The 27,348-nt window shown below is 38.1% G+C and overlaps 1 long non-coding RNA gene across 1 annotated transcript in view; it reads right to left on the reverse strand.

Annotated features, from left to right (window-relative positions):
* LOC311584944 overlaps window positions 1-27,348 on the reverse strand; it is a 185,463-nt gene that overhangs the window by 85,110 nt on the left and 73,005 nt on the right. The window contains exons 2-3 of the long non-coding RNA XR_014775045.1: window positions 9,038-9,246; window positions 7,255-7,354 (exon numbers count right to left, since the gene is read on the reverse strand). This is a non-coding gene — a long non-coding RNA (uncharacterized lncRNA). The remainder of the gene's footprint in view (window positions 1-7,254; window positions 7,355-9,037; window positions 9,247-27,348) is intronic.

The following is a 27,348-nucleotide window of genomic DNA, read 5'->3' on the forward strand; positions in this document are numbered from 1 at the left end:
TGTCTTTATCAGCTCCTGCCTCATAGATTTTTCTAATGAGAGTTTCTCTCTTCTAGAGCTGAGGTTGTTTATAAATTATAAATATAATACAAAACACAACAGAAGCTATGTATAGGTCAGTCTCTAAAAATTAAACAATATATCTGGAGAAGTGTGCATATATGTATACATATGAACTATATATAATTAGCCTTCATACATTATAGCATATTGAATATGTATGTGTATACACTTTGTTTATATGAAACATATATAAGCATGACTATTCCTTCTATTTCAGAAGTTTGATAAAAATTCTGAAGCCTATATCACAGCTTTACTGACATGGAGAAATAACATTATCTTTGATAACTTCTAAGTAAGTTTAATTTGTTGTTTAAAAAAATGGATAAGCATGTCCCAGCTGTGCCAAAAGAAAGCACCAATGAAAAGTATCTGAATGTATCAAATACAATCTTTGATTTTCAAAATTTCGGAAAGTTATACAAACGTCTTAATATCATATTCTTATAACCAATGGCATCAAAAATTTATGAAACAGGCATATTACCATCCCAGTAGGCATGAAGCTATTCAGAAGAGCCACTTTCATCCTTCCCTTTGGTTATCAGACTGTTCAGACAATGTTCTTCAAAAAGTTAGTATTTCCTCATGTATGGAGAAGAAAAAGCCTAAAGCCTGTCACCCAACAAACCTCCTTACCGGAGAGACTGGAAGACAGACAGCAATGGGTTAATGATAGTCAGTGCCCCACTTGACCAAGACTACTTAGTCAAGCTTACATTTCAAATTCTGTTTAAGCCCATACCTCATGTCAGGCTTCTTAAGATGATGTAGTGGTATGCTTCCTGTATCTGTTTTCTACTTTTCTTCTTGTGGCCACATTGAAGAAACACACTTCTATTCTCAACTATTATTTTATCTATTAAGCTGGCCTATTAAAGAACAGTAGCCAATGCTGGTTGTTAGGCTTCCCAGGACTTGGGTGTTGACCTTAAAACCTCCAGTAACTAGTTTGAAAACCCATATAAGTCCTATGTATAACAATCACAAAATCTAACCACTACAAAAGTCTTTAAATATGTAAAATGAATAAGACAAACGGTTTTGCATACTATGTCTTAAACTAGGAAATTTAATGATTTTATTGTCAGCTATCCTACAAAAATAATATCTGAGAAAATTCGGAGATTGTCTTTTTTAATATTACACAGTTTTCATTAATAGTCTATATCCTATAATTGTACACATTTAGTTATTTTTCGATTGTTTCATGTAAATTCCTAGCATTATGAAGTTCTTTACAGACTGCACCTTTAAAAATATAAAGGGCACTTTCTTTCATTCTTTACATCCTTGATTCTCAAAAAAAATGTTCCTGATAACCACTATATTAAAAGGTTCTGGTCTGTCATAAATCATAAATACTGCAGGCAAGGGGAAAGGAAAAAGACATCAGAACAAATTTTTCATGTGAGCATTGTGTTTGAAAGCACGAGAAAGGAGGCAAGTGTGGGGCATGCCCAGGTTTGTGTGTGTGTGTGGACCACTGTTTTGACCTGTCAATCAAATGCATCCCCATGAATCATCATGTTCATTTTTAAAGCATTTTTGCTTGATGTATTATAGAAAACTGGTTTTCTAACACTTGGAGAGTTCTGGCAGTTGCTAAATCTCCATGGCTAAACATTATTTTATCCACAGTGCAGTCTGTGCTTGTTGCCCTTGAAAGTCTTTGTTATACTCAAATGTATCATTATAATATTTAGACCTCAGCTCCACACATCTCAAAACCAGAAAAAAATTCTTTTTCTGACTAGTTTTAGATTCTGTGTTTGTAGTTTTTCATAATTTTAGAATTTTAGGACATCTTTTGTTTGTTTTTTTCTGAAGCTTATGTTCCCTTTCCCTACTATTTCTCTTTGTGCATGAGAAAATGACCTTACAGACTATACAACTACCCCCTGCTCCACGGAAAAGCTATTTCAGTGGATATGGAAGTGGAATATCACTTATCCTTCAAGTCTTATTTCTCTTTCTTTGTGCGAATACCTGGGCTAGATGCCCTGACATGCTTACAGCGTCATGGGGTCTTTAGTCAAGAGAACACAGCAGATATGGTGCAGCATTGGCACAACCAGATCTTCCTTACCTTCTGGTCTTTCTCTGTGGATGATGACACAAGCTAAGTGCCACTATGGAAAGATGTCTGATTCCCTTAATGCATAGAGAAGAAAGCCCCAATTTAAGTCCTTGGCACCTAAGTCAAAAACTGAGAATGTAAGACACACACTCTTACTCGGCAAGCCACTGACATTGGTTGAAGTTGGTTGTGTCCGTCGTTCTCTTAATGGTTGTGTGGCCAGCTCTCCTGACTGAGCATTCCCTCCTACGGGAAAAGCTCATGAGACTCAGAAGACCTAGAAGATTCATGAGGGTTATATAAGTGGTAGATAACTGTTAGGATATGAGTCTCTCCTGGTATCAGCTGCCTGCAAGATGTTAGGGAATCCCAGTGGACAGGTCTTGAGAGCTTCACCTATTCTGGGATGGGCTTTTGAAGACTTAGCCGCCTGAGTCATCTAAGCTCCTCTAAGAAACCCAAACAAAGCTGGATTTGAGTGAATCTTTGTCTTTTGTCTGTTGTTTCCCTGTCTGTTGTGCAAGTGTTTCAGTGCCTTTCCCGGAGAGAGACATTCAACAGTAATTCACTGTGACTAACAGAATTTCTGAGGACCAATGAGATGAGGTGTCATATATGCTATTTTTTTTCATACTTCAATAAGCTCACTTTCCAGTAGAAGTATGAGATCACTGAAACTGTCAGTTTTCAAACAAGCAACAGTTTGTGAAGGAAAAGGTCACAAACAGGGACGACTCCAAACACTCTCAGCTTTTAAAGTAAGCATAGCAAGTATGGCATAGTTAATGCCGAATAAGAAAGACTTCAGAAAATACCCAGCCGGGCCTGGTTTATTAACAAAGCTAACATGGGTGTTCTATGGATTTAATTGAAAGGTGAGTCCACTGGTGACAGGGCTAGAAAACAGGTTTAATCTTTCACATTAGAACCAGTGTTTAGCCCAAAATGAATTAGCTTGTCTTCCCAGAGGACCTCAAAAATTCTTAACAAAAGTTTGCAACTTTTGCCGGGCAGTAGTGGTGGTGCATGCCTTTAATCCCAGCACTCGGGAGGCAGAGGCAGGAGGATCTCTGTGAGTTCGAGGCCAGCCTGGTCTACAAAGTGAGTCCAGGACAACCAAGGCTACACAGAGAAACCCTGTCTCAAAAAAAAAAAGTTTGCAACTTTTGACCATTGGCATAGAGAGTTGGATATGACCTTCTCACATACTCTGGTGCCTCATATTTGACCATGTCCCCTGGAGGGGGAGACCTGGTGGCACTCAGAGGAAGGACAGCAGGTTACCAAGAAGAGACTTGATACCCTATGAGCATATACAGGGGGAGGAAATCCCCCTCAGGAACTATCATAGGGGAGGGGAATAAGGGGAAAATGGGAGGGAGGGAAGAATGGGAGGATATAAGGGATGGGATAACCATTGAGATGTAACAAGAACAAATTAATAAAATAATATATATCTTGGGGGAAAAAAAGTTTGCAACTTTTACTTTCCTGATCAGTTTCATAGGAATCAAGCAAAAGGTAAAAAAAAAAAAAAAAAAAAAAAAAAAAACCCAACCAAACAAATAACAACAAAATTTGGACAGTACAATAGGAAGGAAGGGAGAAGGGAGGGAGGGAGAAGGAAATCCAGGAAGAACTTTAAGAATTGTCAAATCTTCCTGGCTTTTATTTCATTGCTTTTACTTTTTCCATCTCTGCTTTAATAGATATCCAAATTGTGTACTCACTGCAAATCTTTATTTTTTTTTTCTTTACATTTATTTACAGTGTGTCACACGTGTGGAGGTCAGAAGAAAACTTGCAAAAGTCAGCTTTCCTCTTCCGCCACAGAGGTCCCAGAGGTTAAACACAGGTCAGCAGGTTTGATGACAGCTGCCCTGACCTGTTTAGCCATCTTGACAGCTCATGCTTCAAATATTCCAGTCACAGTGCCCAGCGCTATAAGTGTTATATGTTTTAAGTGTCCTGAGGATTGTGGAAGGAATTCAGAAGTCTGAGAGTTCTAGACTGCTTGCCATCATCGATGAGCAACTTCACCCACTAGGAGATAGAATTACACAAGTATTACTCTTCCTATGTATGCCAAAAAAGAAAAAGAATTAAGTTAAGGACTGATAGAGGAAAACTATGGTACAATAGTAAAGCCACACTGAGACCTTAAGTATCAGAAGAATGCTATCAGAACATGAGAAAAGATGCCATTTATTTCCTTAAAGTAAAGTTTACAAGAGAAAAACTTGCATCTTTGTAACAATTCACGTATCTCAGTTCTGAAAGCAGTAAAGCATTGAGGGAAATGCATTGTATTTACACGTGCTGTAAATGTCCACACTCAACATGGCTAGGAAGGCAGGGGTTACACCAAAATATGTCTAATTCACCAGCTGTGTTCACAAAATTTTATTCAAACCAGTATCTTGCTGTTTATTTGTTATTCAGCAATAGTAAATGTGTAAGTACTACAGCAATAATAACTACATGGCCTGCAGAGTCTAAAATGTTTACTATTTGACCTTTTATGAAAGAAATCTGTCAGCTTCTGCTTTAATTGTATGTGGCCTAAATTCTTAACTTAAATTTAATTGTGTCTTTAATCTTAGCTGTAGATTAAAATGTAGATAATATTTTAAGATTCAATCTTTCATAGAAAATCTAATAATAACAAATATTGTGAATACAGAAGGCTTGAATGAAGATTGGCAAGTTTGGAGTGGAGATTATGAAAAAGGGGCAAAGAACTAAAAATGAAAACTTTTGAGAAATAAAACCAAGTATGAGAGTCAGTAATTGGTCTCTGCCAAACTGAATACTACATGCATCTTCAATAGCGTTCCCATTGTTGTGATAAAAACAACAAGACCAAAACCAATGTGGAGAGAAAATGGTTTATTGTACCTTCCAGTTTATAAGACCATCCCTGAGAGAAGCCAGGGCAGAGACTCAGGACAAGAACCAGGAGGCAGAAGCTAATGAAGAGACCATGGAGGGGTGTTGCTTACTGGCTTGGTCCTCATGGTTTACACAGATTGCTTTCTTACAGAACCCAGGACCGCCAGCCCAGGCATGATACCACATTCAATGATATTCATCTTATCACATCATCATCAACAAATAAAATGCATGAAGCTTACCCATAGGCCAATCTGGTGGGGGCCATTTTCGCAAATGAGGTTTCTTCTTCTGAAATGACTCTTACTTCTGCCAAGCTGGCATATAACTTGTCATCACAACACATTTGTAAACCTTAGCTTATAACATGTTTATATAACATGAATAAAGATGTGAGCTTTTATTCATAAATAGCATGCAAAAAACTGATATACAACACTTTGAAAACACTGTCAAGCTTAATTCCATTAGGGAGATGGACAGATATTTATAGTTATTGCTGCTGATTCCTCATTTTTCCTGTTATTTTGCTTGGGTGTGTTTTTTTTTCTTAACTACTGACTCTTTTAATTAGAATGTGTTTTAATTTCATAATGTCATGGAAGGCAGGGTGAGGGTTTATCAATATTTGTGTCACTTGTAGTTCACACAGTATGAGTTATTGAAAAGAGGTTCAATTGTCTACATGAATGGCATGATTAATGAATGGGACAAATAAGGAAAATACATTTTTCCCATTTATCCATAACCCAAACAGATTTGATAATGCCCCATTTTAACTTTACTAGCTTGAAGATATAATCACATAGAAATATCATAATAGCAGCTGGCATTCAAAGATGTCAGTTAGGCTATATGACTATCTGAATATTTTAGTCACCTGAATTTTACATTTTTTAGATTAATGTGCATCCTACTGACAGCCATTCCTTATCCAGATATTTTCCTACATGCTTCCTTTTAGTATACTGTATATCACTCTATACTCCTTTCAAACTAATGAACTGAACTATGAAGATCATTAGCCTTGGCTGTCCTAGACTCACTATGTAGACCAGGCTGGCCTCGAACTCAGAGCATTCCGCCTGCCTCTGCCTCCCAAGTGCTGGGATTAAAGGTGTGTGCCACCACACCCGGCTCTCAATCTTTTTTTTAAAAAAAGCAACCTGGTTGTTCAATTTTTAAGAGTAGACATTTCTTTTTTCCATATTGTCAAAACCATACTTGATAATAGGACACTGTAATATAATCAGTGGTAGCATTTGAATTCCTTTTAGAAAAAGGGCCTAAGGTTATCTCAATCTGTTTTAATTAGATTTTACATTTTCGAGGGTGGTGAGCCTAGATGACTCATATCAATGAGAAAGGGAGAAATGAATGCCTCTAGCTACTCTCCCATATTTTGCTGTGTGAAATGGATTATATGTTTCCATTTAGAAAGAGTGCACATGTTTTAACACTCACAAATGATCAAGAAAAATTTAACTGCATCTTACACTAGAATTCAAGTATTGACAAAACTGATTTTGGATAATTTTCTATTTTCTGTAACTAATGAATAATCTCTCTCTCTCTCTCTCTCTCTCTCTCTCTCTCTCTCTCTCTGTCATATACACATTAGTAAATTCTAATGCTCTAAAGAGAGTTTATTTTAGCTTTGTTGATGTGAATACCAAAGTAGAATAATGTTACTCTCTTAATTGTGGCAGCACATAAATAGCCTTCAAAAGTCAAGAGCATTTCAATATATACTGAAAGTTTCTTTGAAATAATTGAAAACCATTTTACTTAATTATATATTACAAAATTGCTGACACGAGCCCATTGGAACCTAATATAATTGAATTATTGATTTGTAAAGTGTTTCTCTATAAAGAACTGCCATTACTCAAAAAATAATAATTTTATGCCTTTAAGGGACTTCTCCTTCCCTTTTCTCTCCTAAGATGTTGATGGCTAGGAAGAGCAGAAATGAACTGTCACCACTACTGAGAGCGTATTTGTTCAAACAATGTTTTGCTACATCTGATAAAAGGCTGGAGCTGAAGAGATTTTTATTAACTTCAAAAAGTGTCACTTTTTCCTAACAAAGACACCAGAACCACCAATTAGTTCTTCCAAATATAGTCAGCATGCTACGATGGAGTTCTGCGTGTATAAGCAGTGGTGGCGGTTACCAGTGGGGGACGTAGTTAGAAAACCTACCTGGGAATACTTACCAGGCAGGTTCCCGACATTGGGGTTTGGAGTGTGGATAACAAGCCTGACAGGACAGCAGATCATGGTCTATAGATTATTTACTCAGCATGTGATCACAAGCTTTAGCAAAAGAAGGAAGGAAAAAAAAAAAAGCAAAGGAGTTTGAAGTTTAGCTAAAGTTTAGAAGAGAAAGTGGGCCAAAGAGCTCTTCCTGCTGTCAAAAAAAAAGTAAAGCGTGCTGCAGAAACTGTGCCAAAGGCTTGGAATCTGTGGGGCTCAGTGCAAGATCTGAAAGCCTTTGAACAGCAAATGGCTCTGAGTTTCATTCCACATATTTGCCTCCTCCATGAGAAGTTGGGAAAGGATTAACATTGAGCCTTTTCCCAACAATGTGATGTTTGAGCAAAGTCAAAGCTATTTGGCAAACGTGGAAGCCGGGGTAGAGGAATTTGGAATAACTTACAGGCTGTCTTCCCTATAAAGGCTGCTGCAATGAGGAGGCAGTGGAGTGAGAACATATTCATTTTCCTGTTCCTAGTTTTTGAGCATAAAGGGGTGGGGCAGGTCATGCTTCTGAAGCCTTTGTTCTCTGAAGAGAACAAAAAGAAAACCTGAAGCACAGAGTTGAAACCAGTTCACTCTAGTAAATTCTGAAGCAACTTTGTAAGTTAGCAGCAGTGTTTAATATGGCTATTTCATACACACTATGCTGCATATTGGAGAAAACACGTGTGTGTGTGTGTGTGTGTGTGTGTGTGTGTGTGTGTGTGTGTGTACGTGTGTGAGCGTGCATGCGTGCGTGCGTGTGTGCGTGCATATGGGTACGTTTCTGAGAATGTGAGTAGAGGTTCATGTGTGTGGTCCCATGCAAACGTCACAGACTATCTTCAGGTATCTTTCTCTCATTAAACCTCATTGAACCTGAACCTCTCTGATTTGGCAAGACTGATTGGAATAGCCAGCAACCTCCTCTTATCTCTGCCTTCCCGGAACTGGATGACAGGTGTGACTCTGTACCCAGGTTTTCCACAGGGGTTCTAGGCTTTCAAACTCAAGGCCTATGCAGGCATGGCAGGCACTTTATCAAATGAGGCATCATCTATCCAGCCCCTGGACTTGAAATTTTTCCAAGCGTTTTAAATTACATGGCCATCTCAGATATTAAATAGTTATCGTGTACTCTCTCCTTATTGGAATCTATAGTGCCAAGGCTTAAGTATTTCCCAGCTCGAACAAACTAGAAGTTTTGCATTAAGAACAAGGCAGATGCTAGCCTCTCTGGTGGGCCTGCCTCAGCAGGGCCACAGGGTAAGAAGATGCACTCGGTCCTGATGCAAACTGATGAGCTGGGGTAGGGGAAGGTGTGTTCCCTTTCTCTGAAGAAGAGGGGAGAAGGAAATGGGGGGGGGGGAAGAGGGACGGAAGGTGGGGACAGGAGGGAAGGAGAGAGGGGGCTATATCGGGATGTAAAGTGAACAAATAAATAAATAAATATTTTTTAAAGAATAAGGAAGAAGGGCTGGAGAGACACCTGGGCATATGAGAGCACTTGGTTATCTTACAGAGGACCCAGGTTCAATTCCCAGCGTCTATATGGCAGCTCACAACAGTCTGCAACTCTACTTCCAAGGGATCCAACACCCTCACAGAGACAAATGTGCAAACAAGACATCAATGCATATAAAATAAAAATAAAATTTCAAGAAGAAGAATTATGAGACATTCTAAATGCAACTTACTCTATATAAAATAAAAATAAAATTTCAAGAAGAAGAATTATGAGACATTCTAAATGCAACTTACTCTTTAACTTTTGTGTGTTGAACTTTTCAACCATAGTCCCAGTGCTGAAATTTCATAATACAGAAGCAGGGAACCATTCACCAAGTCACGGCTGTGGAGTTATTAAATGTTCATAAGCATACATTTCCCTAGATTCCTTTGATGCTGACATTCTAAAGGTCAGATTAATCCTCCAGATGTATCACGCTAGAAATTTCTGCATTCACATCCTGTGTTAAAATAAAACAAGAGTTAAAGACATCAAGGAACAAGAGGATAAACAAGTGAACACAGAGAAGTAAAGCTGAAAATTAACCTTACGACTCTTAAGCACCTCTGGTAGTCAATGCACTTTGTTTTTCATGAACTAAACAGAAAATGACTGTCTCGTTCAGTAGCCAGGATTTGAAGACCATCTTCAAACAACCAAATGCACCACATTCATTCAGCTGTTCATTACACACACACATACATACACACACACACACACACACACACACACACACACACACACACACACATGAGAGACAGACAGACAGACAGACAGACAGACAGACACAGAGAGAGACAGAAAGACACACAGAGAAAGAGATGCAAAGAGGCATAGAGAGAGACTGTGTGACACTGAGCCAGAGAATGACTTTTAAAATACGTCTTGGACACTTTATAAATGTCTGCCTTTGATATCATTTATAAATGATAAGGAGTATCAACCTAAATTCCACAAAAATGCACATTATCTAATATATACATGCAAAGCACAACAGATGAAATCCTAAGCACAATATCCTCCTTATGCTTCTTATGTGCTACTGTGCTTTTTAAATTCTCGTGTATTGGTTTGTTCTAGGTGGTATACTCATGGCTTTCAATCTAGATCTTTGCATACAACGCAGACTTTAATTCTTCAGTTTTACGGAACACAAACTGAAGTTTCCATCTCAACTTCTCCTCTTTTGTATGACTCGCAAGCTTCCTAATTTGTTCAGGTAATGTTTGAACAACTAAGCATGCTTCAGGAATGTCAAAGATCCATTTAATGCAATTTTCAAAGAATATTAGAGGGTGTAAATCACTTAAACAAAATGGAGGTTGTTAATGACTGAAATGAGTTTTTTACTGTGTTGATTTAAGATTGCCAATATGATTTACAACTTTAAAAACACATACTTAACTTTGCCATTTTAGGAGCCTGATCTGTTTGTGTTTTCTTCAATAACACAAAATTATCCAAAATCATTATCATATGTTAAACACATTTCCCCTCACCTCATGGTCTATTATTATTACATTGAATTTTGTACTATGCTAAGTCATCATTTTGTATTTTAGTTCCCATTATTTCTGTCTTTTATTTGGTCTTCTTACTACTTTATCATGCCCATACTTTATTTGATTAATATTTAAAAATGCCCCAAGTCCTAGGAGCACACTTTCCTTACCAAACCATTATCTATGTGTTCCAAAGGAAGAGTAATTTTGTTGACTACTCTAGTTTCATATCCGTTGTTATGACAAATACTGTGAGCCAAAGCAACTTTAGGATAGAAAGGATTATTTGGCTTTCTATTCCAGGTACAGTCCATCAGTGAAGGGAAGTCATGACAGGAACTCAAATCAACTAATTGCATAATATCCACAGTTAAGAACAGAGGGCGACAAATCCTTGCTGCTTGCTAGGTTGCTTGTGCTTAGCAAGATTTCTGCACTTCATGGTTGAGGACCATCCTCACAGGGAATGCTACCTACCAAAGGGGGTTGAATCTTCCTACCTCAATCAACAATCGAGACAATTGCTCACAGACATGACCACAGACCAGACTGAGATAGGCAATCCGCAGTTGAGGATCTATTCCCTGGTGGTTCTTAGTTGTGGCAAGTTGACATTTAAAACTAACTAGCACCCTGGCACACCTAGAATAGACACAACAAATCAAGAACAAATTTATCAGACTATTTGGGGGGTGTGTGTGTGTATAAAATGTATGTCTACGTTCTGCACCATGCAAGGTAAATATAACTGTTACTTAACGTTATTCTTGGTACCTTAGGGGAAAGTATTTTGCTTTCTTTATCTAGTTTTCCATAATGATGGCTGAAACTACCTTAAACTGAGTCTTATATAGCTGAATGACAAGCTAGAAAGAGCTTAAGTCTCAACAGTGTAGAGTCAAGACTAACCATGAAAGACTTACCTGTGTACTTATGGAAACAAACTGTCATCTGGTGTTGAGAGTTTGTTAAAGTCTTCCTGACAAATATAGCTTTACTCAATTATAAAATATTAGTATTTAAACAAAATCAGGAAGTTTGGGCAAGTTTTACAGCTCTTCATTCATTACCCAAGATATATTTATTTGTTTCACTACCCACTCTCCTTTAATTTTCTTTAGCCTCTTACTGAAGAGTGCCCTCCTCTGTGACTCATTTATTGGACTCTGACCAAAGAAAAAAGGGCACAATGGACCCTTTCCATATGCAAGCAGAAGAAGTAGACTCTGGTATCTTTTACTTCTGTCCTTTATGAAGAGATCAGCACTAGCTAAACAGACTGATGCCATGACCCAAGTCCTCATGATGGACTATACATAAAGACAATTCATGAAAAAGTATGTTGGTTCTGTTTCTTAACAATTAAACTTAATTATACAACCCAACTATCTTACACAAGAGAGAAAAAAGGTTAAAGGGAAACAACAGTGAACCTTCCAGTATCCATTCCCCGGGATAGGTTCCTAGGTGTCTCTGGCCTGCACGCTGGCCCTTTTCCGATCCACGTGCACTCAAGCTCAAATGGGTCAATTAAAAACACAATAATCCAGGTGGAGTTCCCCCAGTCTGCTTCCTGAATTCCAGGTCCAGCATGGCTCCACCCAGTCTTTCTCAAGGTCAATCTCAGGAAGTATCCCTGGTGTGGCCAAGGTCAAAGCCTGCCAAAATTGCTTTCATCTGTGACAAAGCTTACAGTCCTTCCCACAAAAGTAAGTCGGCCATGGATATTTTTTTCTTATGGTTGCTGTGATTAAAGGTTAATGAAGAAATTGCATCATTAAAAAAAAAAGAAAAGAATAAAGAAAAAAAAGGTCATATATTGGAATACCTTCATAAACCAATAAAGGATGATTAGAATAGAAGGCAATGCTGTCTCCCTTTGGAGAAATGGTAACCAAAAGTATACAGTCATGTAACCTGTCAGATTTTAAAATATGTAAATGTTTGAGGTAAAAATATGGATTTAATGGTGTATTTCTTATTAAGCACCTTATCCAGGCTGGACTTTGACAAGTTTGGTGAATCTTGCAAATGTGAGCATGTGTGAGCACATGTGTGTGTGCATGCATGTGTGTGTTCCTAAATAAATACTATGTGTTTAGTATTTAGAAAGCTACTTTTGTGTATATGTTTTCAGAAGTGCTCTTTTATTATTAGGAGAATTTAGAGGAAGGAAAGGGATGAGGAAAATGATATAATTGTGATATAATATCAAAAAGATTCAAAACTATTTTTAAAACTCTTAGATGTTGGAAAAGCCAGTATTAAAACAAAAATAATCAAATAGTAACCATATCCATAAAATAAGATCGATATGGAAGAAATAGCCAGTAAGTACTAGTGAAAGACCCCCGAAGGGAGACCCTCACTCAAGCCTCAGGATGGCGCGCACCCAAAGACACACAAGCGCGGTTTATTGGCGGAGCTCTGGGTCGATATGTATCTCACGCAGGAGACAGAGGGGTCGACCCAGAAGCCCAGGGGTTAGGGGTTTATATGGGCAAGGGTCGGGGGGAAGTGGGAAGTTTTGGCGCGGCCACACACAATTGGTTGTTTCAAACATTTGAACATCAGCAAATTGCGTAGGCAGATCTGGGGTAAGCTCAGACTTAATCACATGGGAACAGTCCTTGGTTCCTGTTTTTCTTGGAACCTGAGAGTAGATGATAATCTGAGCTAACGACACATCTGGTTAAAACTTAAACCTGGAACATTGTGTGCGGCCTCAAGGGGGGATTAAGCAGACACCATAAGATCGGATGAGGGGTCTTGGCTCATTACTCACTTGACCATGTCCGGTACCTGTTTCTCTCAGGAATTTGTCCTTGTGTATCCTCCCTATCTTTTACGGCCAGCCGGTCCCTGGAACACTCAATAGGCCTTTGCCTCCTATCTCCGCATTCTTTGTGACTTATCATCTGGGACCTTGGGCTAGCATACCTGTCGACCTGCACTTATGAGTTAGAGAGCTCTGCTGTTCTGGTTGCTTTAATGCTAATTAAAAATTTTCCCTTTCGCTATCAGAACATTGTTACCCCCATTAAAATATCTAGCCTACAACTACAAAGCAGCAATAAGAATGCAACCTCTTTGTTACTAACACAGTGCCAAAAGCCCCAAACAAATAATGGTGAAAAGAGGTTTGTAAGTTTGTACATGTGTGTTTTGTCCAATCATTCTATATCTAAATAGTATATTAAAGATGTGAATCTAAATAATATTATACATACATATACACACATACACATAGCCTGTTCTGCCCTTGCAATGTCAATAGAGGATCTTAGAAATAATGGCACCTGGCTACTAGCAATGAACATTTAAATTGACTAGACTGCTTGCTGAAATTATTCTGAAAAAAAAAAAAAAAGAATGATGTCTTCCTAAGAGAAGATGAATTTAGGGCTTGCAATAAGAAATGTGTAAGAGAATTCTGAAACGTCTTGTAATACCAGAGTATGGATCTCAGAAAAGCAAAAGCAGACACACGCCATGCATGTGGAATGCCAATGAGACAAAACAACCAAGTCTGGGGCAACCTGAGAAACAAAATTGAGCCACATAGGATTATTTCCTCAAATACAAAAGTCGTAAGACCACACTAGTAAAAGTGAACAAATGCTCACCAAAGAAGTATAGGTCTCCAATGTAAAATTTCAAATGACCTGTACACAAATTTCCTCTCCAAGGAAAGAACACAATTGCCCACTACTTAGCTGAGGACAACACATAATTTCCCTTTAAGTACTATCATGTGGAAAGTACTGACCAACAAGAACATCAAGTAAAAGCAGGAATGTGAGAACAATGCACTATCATCCCAAATTTTCTATATATGTAGTCTGTTCTAAAACAAAAGGTTTGCTGTGAAAGCTAAAAGCAGCTTTAGAATACATTTTTAAAACTATATATATTCATCGTAATATTTCAGATTTTCTTCATTAAAATTAAAACTTAAAAAATCTCTTCAGAATGAATTTATTCTCCTGCCTATCTTATAGCATCAGAGTAACTAAAGTATTATCTCCATTAACGTGGAATGCAATTTCATATTTCTAATGGTTTTACCATTTTAAAATATCTTGAGGTAATTTAAAAGTCATTATAAATTACATAGATTAAAAGTTATTTAAAAGGGATTAGATTCTTGTTCATATGTTAATCCTTACTCTATAAATACATGCAGTCTTAGGAAAGCTAACAGTGTGTCCTTTAATTATTGGATAAAAGAGTACAAGCACTTATATTGTGCCTACACTTGGAAGAAATACTCAAATGTAACACTTGGGCGGAATGGTTGTAAATATAACAAAAACTGATAACAAGGAGAGTCACAAACTGTTATCATCTTGTACCTAGTTTTGTATCAAAAACCCAATCTGAATAAAATGTAAAATAACATAATTACCTATTCTTAAAAGTTGCTAATTTGTAACAATGAATGCAATAACCGTACCACAGTGAGTCATTGTAGCTATTCTTTGTTTCAAGAGCAATGGAAGAGAATCATCGAGAACCTCTGAGGAATCCACTTCGCCACTGGTCTTTATGACATTAAATCATTCTGTATATTAGGCACATATAGTTTCTTCCTCTGATCATATACTAATTTCCTTTACAAATGTTACCATAGAACTTACTTTGCTGGGTGCTTTATTGATTTTCTATTTCCTCTTTGAAGCACCTGGCTTACTTTACTTGTTGATGTTTTTATCGATTTTCTATTTCCTTTTGGAAATGAGATGAGAGCTTTTAAAGAGGTCATGCTACATGGCAAGAATAAGATGTTGAGTGTTTTTCCTAGAGAATTTCACCTTCAAGCCTAACATTTTTCTTTGCACTGGAAATACTGAATTGTCGTTCATTGTCACTCTACATCATAGGTCTTTCTCTTCAATTTTATCCTTAATGTGTTATTTCATAGGCTGATGTTGCAAGAAAAATGTGATTTTGGGCTGATTTACATGCACCACAAAGTAACTTTCTGTTACACTAAATTATCCTAGGTTGCTTGTAGCTTGAGTGCTAGGTACAGAACGCAGACCTTCCTAACACCAAGCAAAGGTTCTACCTCTGAGCTACATCTCCAGCTTCTATTACATTTCCAAATCAAATACCCAAAGTTACTCTAATTTTGAAAAGCTGTCTTTATAGTTTTAGGAGTTCATATAAAAATACCATTTTAGGATTTGTCTCTTCCAATGTTCTCCAAGCAACCCCTCTGAATTTATTGTTTCTTCTATAACCAATTAAATCCTATTAGAGTTGCCATTTTTTTTTTAAGGAGGGGTTCATGTGTGTGTGTGTTGTGTTTTTTGTTTTGTTTTGTTTGCATGTATTTACGGCTGGCCATTTAGGCTTAGGGTCTCTTCGATGAAGAACTGATTCTCTTCCTTGTGATCCAGTGAGTGCTTATAGTTCTTGATCTGAAGGTAGAGTCCTTGAGAAATTCTTTTCCTGTCCATACTGGAGTTCTGATATGTGTACCCTGTGTAGGCCTTGTGTAGGCAGCCATATAGATGGCCTCTTTGGAGCTAAGAACTATGTAGTCACCCGTTCTCTGAATTTTGATCAGTCGTGAATCTCTGTAATAGCCTCTTTCTGATACAAAAAGGGGCTTCTTTGATGATGTGTGACACTGCATTTATCTCTCAGTATAAAAGAGTATTTAAAAGATGGTTTAAACTAAATTACTTTAGCAATATAGTATTAGGTTTTCCCCTGGTGCCTATGAACCTCTAGCCACTGGTTTTACAGTATCAGGCATAAGTTTCCTCCAACTGAATAGGTTTTAGGTCTAGTTAGACAGCTGTTAGATATCCCCAAGACACAAGTGCCATGGTTGAAGGAATAGGGACATCTTACTGGTCCCATTATTGTTTTGGATCTCAAGCTTTATACTGGTTAGGACTGTTGACATCTTTTTCCCTTGGCACTTTGCATAGCAGCTTCCAATACAATGAAAGCTAGCCTTCAAGCAGGAGCCTTCTAGGTCAGAACCATCCTGAGTTGTCCCTGTCCTGTGTCTCAAGTATGTGGTGACTTCTATAACAAGGTCTTTACCTTCATATTCTGCCCCACAACCAAAGCTGGCCAAATAACACAATTCACAATTCATTGTATCCCTTGTCTGGCCCTGGAGTTTTTGTTAGGTAGTCTATGATTCCTGGTGGGATCATGATCCTACAGTGGGTTAACTCCATTAAAACTGTGTGTGTGTGTGTGTGTGTGTGTGTGTGTGTGTGTGTGTGTGTGTGTGTGTATGTGTGTGTGTGTGTGTGTGTGTGTGTGTCTGAGAGAGAGAGAGAGAGAGAGAGAGAGAGAGAGAGAGAGAGGAGACAGACAGTGACAAAGACAGAGACAGAAAGAGAAGCAGTGAGAGAGGCAGACACAGAGATGACAGAATAACATAGTGAAGGTTAAATACTTGTGTGTGGACATGTGAGGGTCAGAGGTCATCACTGCATGCCTTCCTCAGTTACTCTCCATCTCAGTGATGGAAACAGATCTCTCATGGAACCTTACCTAGCTCTCTGTTCAGACCAGCTGGACAAGAAACCCCAGGGCCGGCTGTCTCTACTCCCTCAGCACTAAGATTACATGTGTGCACTGCTACACTCATTTTTTTTTTAACCAGGGCTCAGAGATCTGAGCTCTGGGTTCCATTCTTGTGCACCTAGTCAGTTCCTCAGCCCCTATACCTGTATCTTTTCGGTCTCTTTATTTTGGTCACTAGAAAAATCAGAATTGCCTACATGTCATGTATTATATTTCTATTGTGCAGAATTGTTTGGAAGTCTCTAAGCTGTCTATGTTTATAGAATATAATGCGCCTGCAATATCTGATCTTCGATTCACAAAAATGTTTTTCTCAACTTAAAATTGAGGGCTGTGTCCTTGAATTTCAACAGGTATGATATGAGAAAATGTTATATCCTAAAATAGACACTATGGCATATGCTATTCAGCATCATTAGAAAGGGGTATATTCCAGAAAACCTGACATCTATAGGGATATTTGACCAAGAAAGTGATAGAGTTATTATGATAGGCCATAAACATAAGAGAGAAGAGACTCTGTAATGGGTTGTGCTCAATACATGAACTATAGGTGTCTCTTGCTTTCCCATCCATTTTCTTACTTCTTTATATTAGAAGTATATTAGAACACCAAGTCCAAATTCCATATTAGTAAATGAAAAATAATGTTTAATTATCAAATTAAATGAATGCTGTGAACAGTAATAGAAAGCACCATGCACATATGTTCAACTTACTGTAGTCTGTGCTATGACACACCTCTCAAACACTTGGGAGCCTGGGCTGTGTCCCAGGAAAGAGTATTTCCTCCAGAAAGAACTCTGTATCACAGACATCTGCAAAAATAAGAAATGGGACTTCTATGTCTTAGAAGAATATTCAAAACCGAAAACTCCAAATAGAGACCTGTTTCGTCAGCTTTTCAGCAGGTGGCAAAAGCAATGGATAGCAATATCCAGGCATTTACAAATAGGATGGGAAAACAAGAGCATCATTCGAAGAGGCAGCTGTGACCTGGCAGCAGATGGCCAGTCTGCCTACAGTCTGCTTAGAGATAGAGCAGCAGGAAAGGTACAACTGGAAGCCAACAGAGGGGAAAATGCAGCAGGGGGTTTTGCTTGTTGCATGGGGAGGGAAGGATGAGAATTTCCAAGCTATGCATGACAATAAAACAATCTTGATACAGTAGAGGGAACCTCACAATGAAAAAATAAAGGCATGCACCATCACGATAATAAAGAAAAGTTCACTGGTTCTCAGTATTTTATGCCTGTTAGTAGTTTTTAAAATCTAAATTCAATCCCAAATTTTGTGCTGCTAAAAGGATAATGGTGGCTAAAGCTGTCTGTAATTAATATCAACATTTGCTAAGGGTGTCAAGACTAAGGACTGTGCCACATCTTCAGCAGGAGTCATCTCTACAGATACTGCGCTCTGCTGCATAATTTTCCACTCATGGCATTCTCCAAGGCTTAGGTCTTATGGAACAATGCCTCTGTGTGGATTCTGCCTAGATCTAAGTATTTTATGACTTTAAAATGACAAAGAAATGTATGTCTCATGACAACGAAGAAATATATCAACTTTCCTTCCGATTACTTCTAAGTACAAAACCAGCCAAGCTGCTGACACTAATCTGGTACCTTACATTCTATGTCCTTGATTAACACGATTCTTTAAGGGTTTTTTCTTTACTGACTAACTTTTTTTTTTACAAGCATGTTATTTCACCCCCCAAAGAATCATGTGGTGCTCTCAGAGCAACTTTAGAGTACGCTTCTTTGCTGGCAGGCAACCGAAGGAAAATGGAGTCAATGGCATCAAGAGTTCACAGCACCAGTTAGAAAAAAATCATGTTGTAGAATCTTGAAAATCAAGATCAAAAAATAAATATATAATAATCTTTCATTTTGTGCAAAGGTAAAATTATATATACCAATATATATATTGGTAATGTTCTAAGACCAGCAACAAAAAGGTAAATATTTTGGCTTTGGGCTTCTAGATGAGTATATGGCCCTGCTTTCTTAGAAAACATATCACACTCAAGGAAGTTAAGCATTCTCAAGTGTGATGGTTTTGCTTTATGGTTGTCTTAACTTTTATCTTTCAAGAATGAGCCTTTAAATGATTTTTATAATGTGAGTTTAGCTTGAAAGACAATATGTAGACCAAAGGAAAGTCACTCAATACAATATCTATGCATTTACTATTCAGTGTCATTATTTCTGAACAGAAAATGACAATAGTGGCAGAAAGACTATAAACTGGCTTGGTGATGTGGCTCAGTGGTAGAGCACTTGACTAGCATATGTATGGCTCCAGACTGAGGCTCGGCAATGGAAAATTAATTAATTAATCAATAGCAAACATTAGACTGAAGGATGTATAAATTTTTTGCAGGTAATCACTGTTCAGAAACACATCATCTGCTGACTTGAATAAATCAGTCTTGACTCATTAACACTAAAGAGAAAATCCAATACAAGTTTGCTTACCTGAAAGCTGACTTGCATTCAGTTTAAAAGGCCTCTTGTTTAATTCCCAAATCTCTCTTATATATTTAAAAGAATAGTCCCGCTTGAGCTTTTATAAATGATATTTAATCAATTTGTTTTAAAAATGATTTCTTTAAGATCTTTAGAGATCACAAGAATAGAAAATTCCCACTTTCCTTTCATTGCACATCACTCATCAATTCATTTTGATATACACTCACATATAACCAAAGCAATGAAAAAAGGGAAGTATCTGAAACCAGTTGTCAATCATAGCAGCTAGAAATCTCCAAGAGACAGTCTACCCTTTTTCTAAATATCAGAAATAATCTTCCATCAAAGTGCCTCAAAGTCCATAGATATAAAGTGCATTCGAGATTCTAACACTCACTGTGAGGGGGAGAGACTAAGTTTGTATTCTGTGTGGATAATTCCAAGCTTAAGAAGCTCTGCACCTTATTTGTGAACTGAAATACTTTGAATCGGCCATTACCCTTCTGATATCTGAAACAGACTAAAGAGAAACATGGAGGTCTCCTGTCAATCTCACCTAAAGGAAATTTCACTCATATTCTTCTTCTCAGTTGCCTCATAAAAGCAAATATATTCTAGCAATCAGTACAGAGATCATGAGAAAAAAAATTCTAATTTAATGCATCTTACCAATTTTATATACTAGACTATTGAAGTCAAAGGATGAAAATAAAGTTAAAAACAAACAAAAAAAGCAAAAAAAACAAGAAAAAAAACCTAGCAATCCTGGGATCATTTTGTGGAGTGTGTACTGAAAATAATTAGATTCATTACATATTTCCATATTTTTATCAATGACATTATTTTAATGTTAAATATGATAGTTTGACAATTGTGTTCTTTCTTTCTAGTCATGATTACAGTGCATAAGTTAAAGCCACAATCACTTTCAATTAAAAGTTAGTCTTGGAGTCAAATTAAATGAGTTCTAGGTCTGATTCTGCCTTGGGCCAAAGTTACTCAACTTCTCTTATGACAGCTTTTCTAGCTCCGAAGCACCCATGCAACAGCACAAAGTCATGAGCACAAAGATCATTTCTGCACACACATTGTACAACTATAACACAGTGATGTTTACAGTATATCAATTGACTTACTTATTTGACAACCTTGAGTAAAACATATACCTAGCATGTTCTTAGTACTATCATGGTGGCTGGCAAATGAAGCTTTTCAAAGGAAATTTCCTCTTTTTATGAGAAAGCAAATATTATATCCTGGAATTAAATGTTATCTATTTATTGTTTCTCGGGGTTTTGATCTCCAAATCAAATAGCAAAATCATCCCTGTCCATTAAGAAAGAGCCACCACAGTGCTTGCTCCTATGGCCCTTATTAATGTATCACTACAGGGGCTGTATTAAGATCAGAATTGTTTTGACTTACAATAAGGCTTGTGCTCATAAACCCAAGGCCACACCATATTAAAGCTTATTAGCATAATATAACTGATTAGGTGCTTACAATGTGCACAGGCAGTTGTTTCTGCAACTCCCTCAGGGAACAAAATCTAAAGGCAGCAAGAGCAATAATCTCAAGTCAGGGAAACACCATTCAAAGTGTATCCTCGGCTTTATAGCTCTAATTTAAGAGGAAAATGTGATAACAAAAAGAAAAATACTCAACTGAGGTTATTTTGAGTCCCTTCATCAGCAATGGACTACGTAGCACATTTGCCACATGAGTTCAACAAGAATTGTGAAGGTGCACTGTTTGAGGTTTTCAAGCAGTGGACTCGAGAGCCCCAGGAAGTCTGACAATGCATACTAAATTTTTTTCCTTAAACAAGAGAAGTGCCAGTAGGTTACTAATAAGTGTGTGTGTGTGTGTGTGTGTGTGTGTGTGTGTGTACAGGAAATGGAGACACATCATTTAGCTCTCTGTTATAAAGATGCTAACAACACACATGCATACCAAGAACATGTTTTTAAAAACAATACATTCCACCATTTAAATATTAAATGTTACTAATCCAGGCTACTAAAATTCTAGTTACTAACATTCGATGTCTTCAACCAACATATTAAATGTAGAAGTCCGCATATAACAGGTGAGGTTAATTCCCTAGAAGAGCAACCACCTCAGAAAAAGGGAGTCCCCTACGCCACTAACCCAACCCAGCATATCAAGTGACATCAGGATTGAGCGCATCCTCTTCCTCTGTGCTCTGGCAAGGTAACCCTGCCAGGGAGGAGTGATCAAAAAGCAGGCAACAGAGTCCCTCTCAGAGACAGTGCCTCCATTCACAACTCCCCTTGCTAGGGGACCTACATGAAAACCAAGCTGCCGACTAGTTACATATGTGTAGGGGACCTAAGTCCAGTCTGTGCATGGTCCTTGGTTGGTGCTTCAGTCTCCTCAAGCCCTCTGGGCTCAGGTTAGTTGGCTCTCTTGGTCTTCTTATGGAGCTCCGGTCCCCTCCAGATCCTTCTATCTTTCTCCCCCAATCTTCCACAAGGCTCCCTGCACTCCACCCAAAGTTTGGATTTTTAAAAACATTTTATTTAATTAATTTATTCAGATTGCATGTTAATTGTTATCCCCTCACTTGTATCTTCCCATTCCTCCCTCACTCCCTCTTTCATCCTATTCCCCTCCCCTAGGTCTGTGACAGAAGGGGACATCCTCCTTTACCATATGGTCACAGCCTATCAAGTCTCATCCTGGTAGCCTGTTTATCCATTCTTTGAGTGCCACCAGGGCTCACCACCAAGAGGAAGTGGTCAAATATGGGGCACCAGAGTTCATGTCTTGTGCTCAATCCTGATGTCACTTGATATGTGTCCATTTTTCACACAACTGTGGATAATGTCTTGTCCATTGGCTAGATCTGAATAGGGGTTCAATGTTTACTGCATGCATTATCCTTGGTTAGTGTAATAGTTTGAGTAAACCTCCCTGGATCCAGATCTCCCATCATGATGTTCCTCTTGTGGGTTTCTAGGACCCTCTGGATCCTTCTTATTTCCCCATTCTCCCAACCTTCTTTCACCTAGAGTCCCAATAGGATGTCCTCACATCTATCCCAATCTCCTGGTAAGTGAAGACTTTCATGAGACATCCCTTTTGGGCTAGTGTCCAATTATAAGTGAGTATATACCATGTGAGTCTTTCTAGGTCTGGGTTAACTCAGGATGATCATTTCTAGTTCCATCCATTTGCCTGAAATTTTCAGATTTTCCTTGTTTTTAATAGCTGAGTAGTATTCAATAGTGTAAATATACCAGTTTATTCATTCTTCGACTGAGGGACGTTTAGGTTGTTTCCAAGTTCTGGCTATTATGAATAAGGCTGCTATGAGCATATGTCCTTGTTGTGTGATGGAGCATATTTTGGGTGTCTGTTAGGAGAAAAAGTGGGGAAGAGCCTGGAACTCATTGGCACAGGGGACAACTTCCTGAACAGAATTCCAACAGTTCAGACCTCAAGGTCAACAACTAATAAATGGGACCTAATGAGGCTGAGACGCATCTAAAAGGCAGAAGACACTGTCAACAGAACAAAGTGACAGCCTACAGACTGGGAAAAGATCTTTACCAACCCTACTTCTGACAAAGGGCTAATATCCAAAATATATAAATAACTCAAGAAATTAAACACCAAACCAAATAACCCAGTTAAGATATGGTGCTCAGATCTGACTCTCACACGAACTCTGGTGCCCCTTTTCTGACCACGTCCCCTGGATGGGGAGGCCTGGCGGCACTCAGAGGAAGGATAGTAAATTACCAAGAAGAGACTCGATAATCTTAGAGCATATATAGGGGGAGGAGGTCTCCCTCAATCACAGACATAGGGGAGGGGAGAAGGGGGAAAGTGGGAGGGAGGGAAGAATGGGAGGAAACAGGGGAAGGGCTAATAATCAAGATGTAATATGAACAAATTAATAAAAAAAATGGTAAAAAAAATATGGTGCTCAGAATTAAACAGAGAATTCTCAACAGAGGAATAACGAATGGCTGAGAAACACTTAAAAATGCTCAGCATCCTTAGTCATCAGATTAATGCAAATCAAATGACTCTGAGATTCCGTCTCATACCCATCAGAATGGCTAAGATCCAAAACTCAAGTGACAGCACATGCTGGCGAAGCTGTGGGGAAAGGGGAACACTCCTTCATTGCTGGTGGGACTGCCAACTTGTACAACCACCTTGGAAATCAATCTGGTGCTTTCTCAGATAACTGGGAATGGGGCTACCTCAAGAACCTGCTCTTCCACTCTTTGGAATATACCCAAAGTTTGGATTTTTAAACTGCAACAATTCTAAAACAAAATCCGATAGTTAAGATGAATACCTGTTTGGCTATATCTTCTTGCATACTTCCTCCTTAACCTCTAAAAGTGATGGGCATGTGTTATTATATGGCACTCATAATAATTATTGGTTTAATTATTGATTAGGTATTTCCACTTTATTGCAATCAAATCAACATTGTATTCTCGTATCATCAGAAGTTTCAACTATGGCTATCATAGTTGTAGTTTGGAGGTAACTGTACCAACCTGAAAGCTGGCATAGTGTTGCCTACTTAAAAGGGATATGTATGTTATTCTGCCTATGGCCTCCTTATGACATTGAGTGGAGAAACATTTCCATGAACACAGAAGCTTAGCTTCATGACTATAAATCTTAGCCCATCCACATCCAATCGCATGCTCCAATTGTCTGTGTGCTCTCATTGTGAAATGAAAATCATGGCATGTGCTGCATTTATCTATATTCTGGTCCTATAAGGAAGTGTCTGAGGCTGAGTGATTCCTATTAAAACACAGTATAGTTCATGGTTCTGGAAGTTCACAGGTGTGGTGCTATTATCAACACTATTCTAGTGAAGATGCTCTGGCAAACAGTAGAACACGGCAAGACTGCATATTAGCAAGCCAATAGCCATTAGGGATGTCCCATGAAAGTCTTCACTTACCAGGAGATTGGGATAGATGTGAGGACATCCTATTGGGACTCTAGGTGAGAGAAGTATGGGAAAATGGGGAAATAAGAAGGATCCAGAGGGTCCTAGAAACCCACAAGAAGAAGATCATGATGGCAGATCTGGACCCAGAGGGGTCTGCTCAAATTGCTGCACCAACCAAGGACAATACATGCAGTAAACATTGAACCCCTGCTCAGATCTAGCCAATGGACAGGACATTCTCCACAGTTGTGTGGAGAGCAGGAACTGACTCTGACATGAACTCTGGTGCCCCATATTTGACCACTTTTCTTTGGTGGGGAGCTCTGGTGGCACTCAGAGAAAGGATAAGCAGGCTACCAGGATGAGACCTGATAGGCTGTGACCATATGGTGGGGGAGGAGGTCTCCTCCTGTCACAGACCTAGGGGAGAAGAATAGGGTGAGAGCAGGAGGGAGGAGACAAAGAAAATAATTGAGATGTAATCTATGTAAATTAAATAAATAAATATATAAAAATCCAAATCTCCCATACAGGAGCTCTGCTAGTTACTGCCTTCTTATGACACTACAGGTATAAATAATGTACTGAATTTATTTTATTACTTAAATTTATACTTTGGCAATTTCATATTTACATAATTATATAAATGCATCTGGTTAATCTCAAAGAAAGAAAGAAAGAAAGACAGAAAGAAAGAAAGAAAGAAAGAAAGAAAGAAAGAAAGAAAGAAAGAAAGAAAGAAAGGTAGGTCAGGGTTTAGGACCCGGGGCAGGGGCAGACAAGGCAGTGCTGCGGAGGATAAAACCCCAGCCAAGGACCATGGATCTAGGCCAAGGCTGGATCTAGGCCCCCTACGCAGATGTAAGCAATGGACAGCTTGGTCCTCATATGGGTTCCCTACTAAGGAGAATGAGGGTGGACTCTGTTGCCTGCTTTTTGACCACTTTCCTCTGCAGGTGCTATCTTGCCAGGCCACAGGAGAAGAGGATGCATTCAGTCCTGATGCAACTTAATATAGTGGGGTGGGCGGGGAGGGAAGGGCTCCCCTTAAGTAAGAAGTAGGAGACCAGATATAGTGGAAACAGGGAGGGATGGTGGGGCAAGAAGGAGAAGAGAGAGGGGCCATGACCGGGATGTAAAGTGAATAAGTAATATTTAAAAATTAAAAAAATAAAATAAAGTCAGGGTCTGACTAATGTCCCAGGAGAACTGCATCAATTCCTCCTGAGAGAATGGCCCCACCTCTTAAGGTTGCACCACCTCTTAATATCCTCACCCAGCTTGGGATGGGTACAAGTTATAAGTAACTTGCAGCTGCTACTAACGGTTGGTCCATGGCTTATATGACTAATTATGTAAACTGCTTATAACATTGCTCAGCACATGACAAGCTAATTGTAAGCATTGTCTATTATCATCTGTCACACAGGACCATAAAGGATGGGTGCCTACCCCTCTCTTCTCTTGTCTCTGTCTTCATAACCTTGCACTATTTACCAGTTTCATCCGCACTGCACAGCTTCTGTGTATACTGGCTGCCACACTCACAGTCCCCTCTTCTCAAAGCCTTACAGTCTAAGCTTCAGCCATCCGAAACAGAAAATATCTTTTCAGCTTCCTTCTGCTCATTTCTATCATTCATCTTCACCCAGTGGCTCTTAAGCTCCAGGAACAAGTATTCTTTGGCTTCATGGTGGATTATTCAAGTGTATGTTCTCCTGTAAGGCTCTTCTGCTTGAGAAAGGAATTATGTCATGCATTTTTATTCCTTCTCTATTATAAAGAGCTGTGCAGAAAAATATTTCCTCTGATAAATGTGCATTGATTGATCGATTAATTACTTGTAATTAGCTGATTTTAAACAGTGTATCAGTAAAGTTTTTGCCAAAACAAATTTACTATTCCATTGATATTATTTACATTAAAATGCCATGTATGTAAGACAAAATAAATGAGGCATAAATACTTATATAAGTAAATGCTTAAAATTCTTAATTCATACAATAGATATTAGATACTATTAGTTTTATTTTTATTATAATGGAATCAAATTGGGTGCTTTATCATACAGCAAATTGTAATTTAGTAATAACAGTTATTTTGCATATATAAAATGCTGTCAAAATTACTATATAGCTCTGATTTCAACATAAAATGGAAGAAAGCACCACTCAACTGGATACTGTGAATAGATTGTTTTTCTTCACTCTGATGATGATGAATGTAGTGTGGCTGCTCAGGCTTCTAAAGCAGTCAGAATGTCACATGGGATATCAAGAGACAGCAGATAAAACAATTAAGAAGACTTAATGTGCTTCCAATGATCTCAGTCTGCTTTTAAAAGCAAACTAGTGCTGACTTGGAGAACACAGGAGCAGGTATCACGAAACTGTGGGCACAGGGGCAGCTGCTATGCGGGACACATCCGACTGCTTGTCAGTTTATTTGGACTCTAAAACTTATTTATGATTTTTTTAACTCTACTTGATCCTCTGAGACTGGTATTCTGTCTGGGTTTGCTAGGCAAAGAAATTTTTTGTCTGCAAAACTAAAGCAATCTACTCCTAGGCTTGTCACACATAATGTAAGAAAAGTTAAACATTTTAAAATTTAAGAAGTTACACCAAGCTCCACTAAGTCTCTTTAATCACTGATGTCTTAAAGCACTTGTCTGTACTATACAGTCTACGGGTTCTTTTTTCAACAACATTGTCTTTGTCTTACTGTCTGACCTTACTTTTTAGGACAGAACTTGACAAATGTTTATTTATTATTATTATTTTTTTTTACAATCTGACCTTTAAAATGTAGAGTATGAAGGTGAACTTGCCTGGTGTAAAACACATGCTTGTATGAAAATGTCATTCCTGTAACACAATACCATATAAAATAAATGTATATAATGGAAATTTTAATATAATAAAACATAAATAAAACAAAATACAGAACAGACTGAAAGGAATAAAAAAAATCCCAAACAGAATAGTACACACTTAAAAGGTTTTCATCTAAAGCCACCCTCGACACACTTAGGAAATTAGACACCTAGATATATTTAAAATTTTATAAGAAAA

Source organism: Acomys minous, assembly GCF_964271855.1.
Source record: "Acomys minous genome assembly, chromosome: 15".
NCBI lineage: Eukaryota > Metazoa > Chordata > Mammalia > Rodentia > Muridae > Acomys > Acomys minous.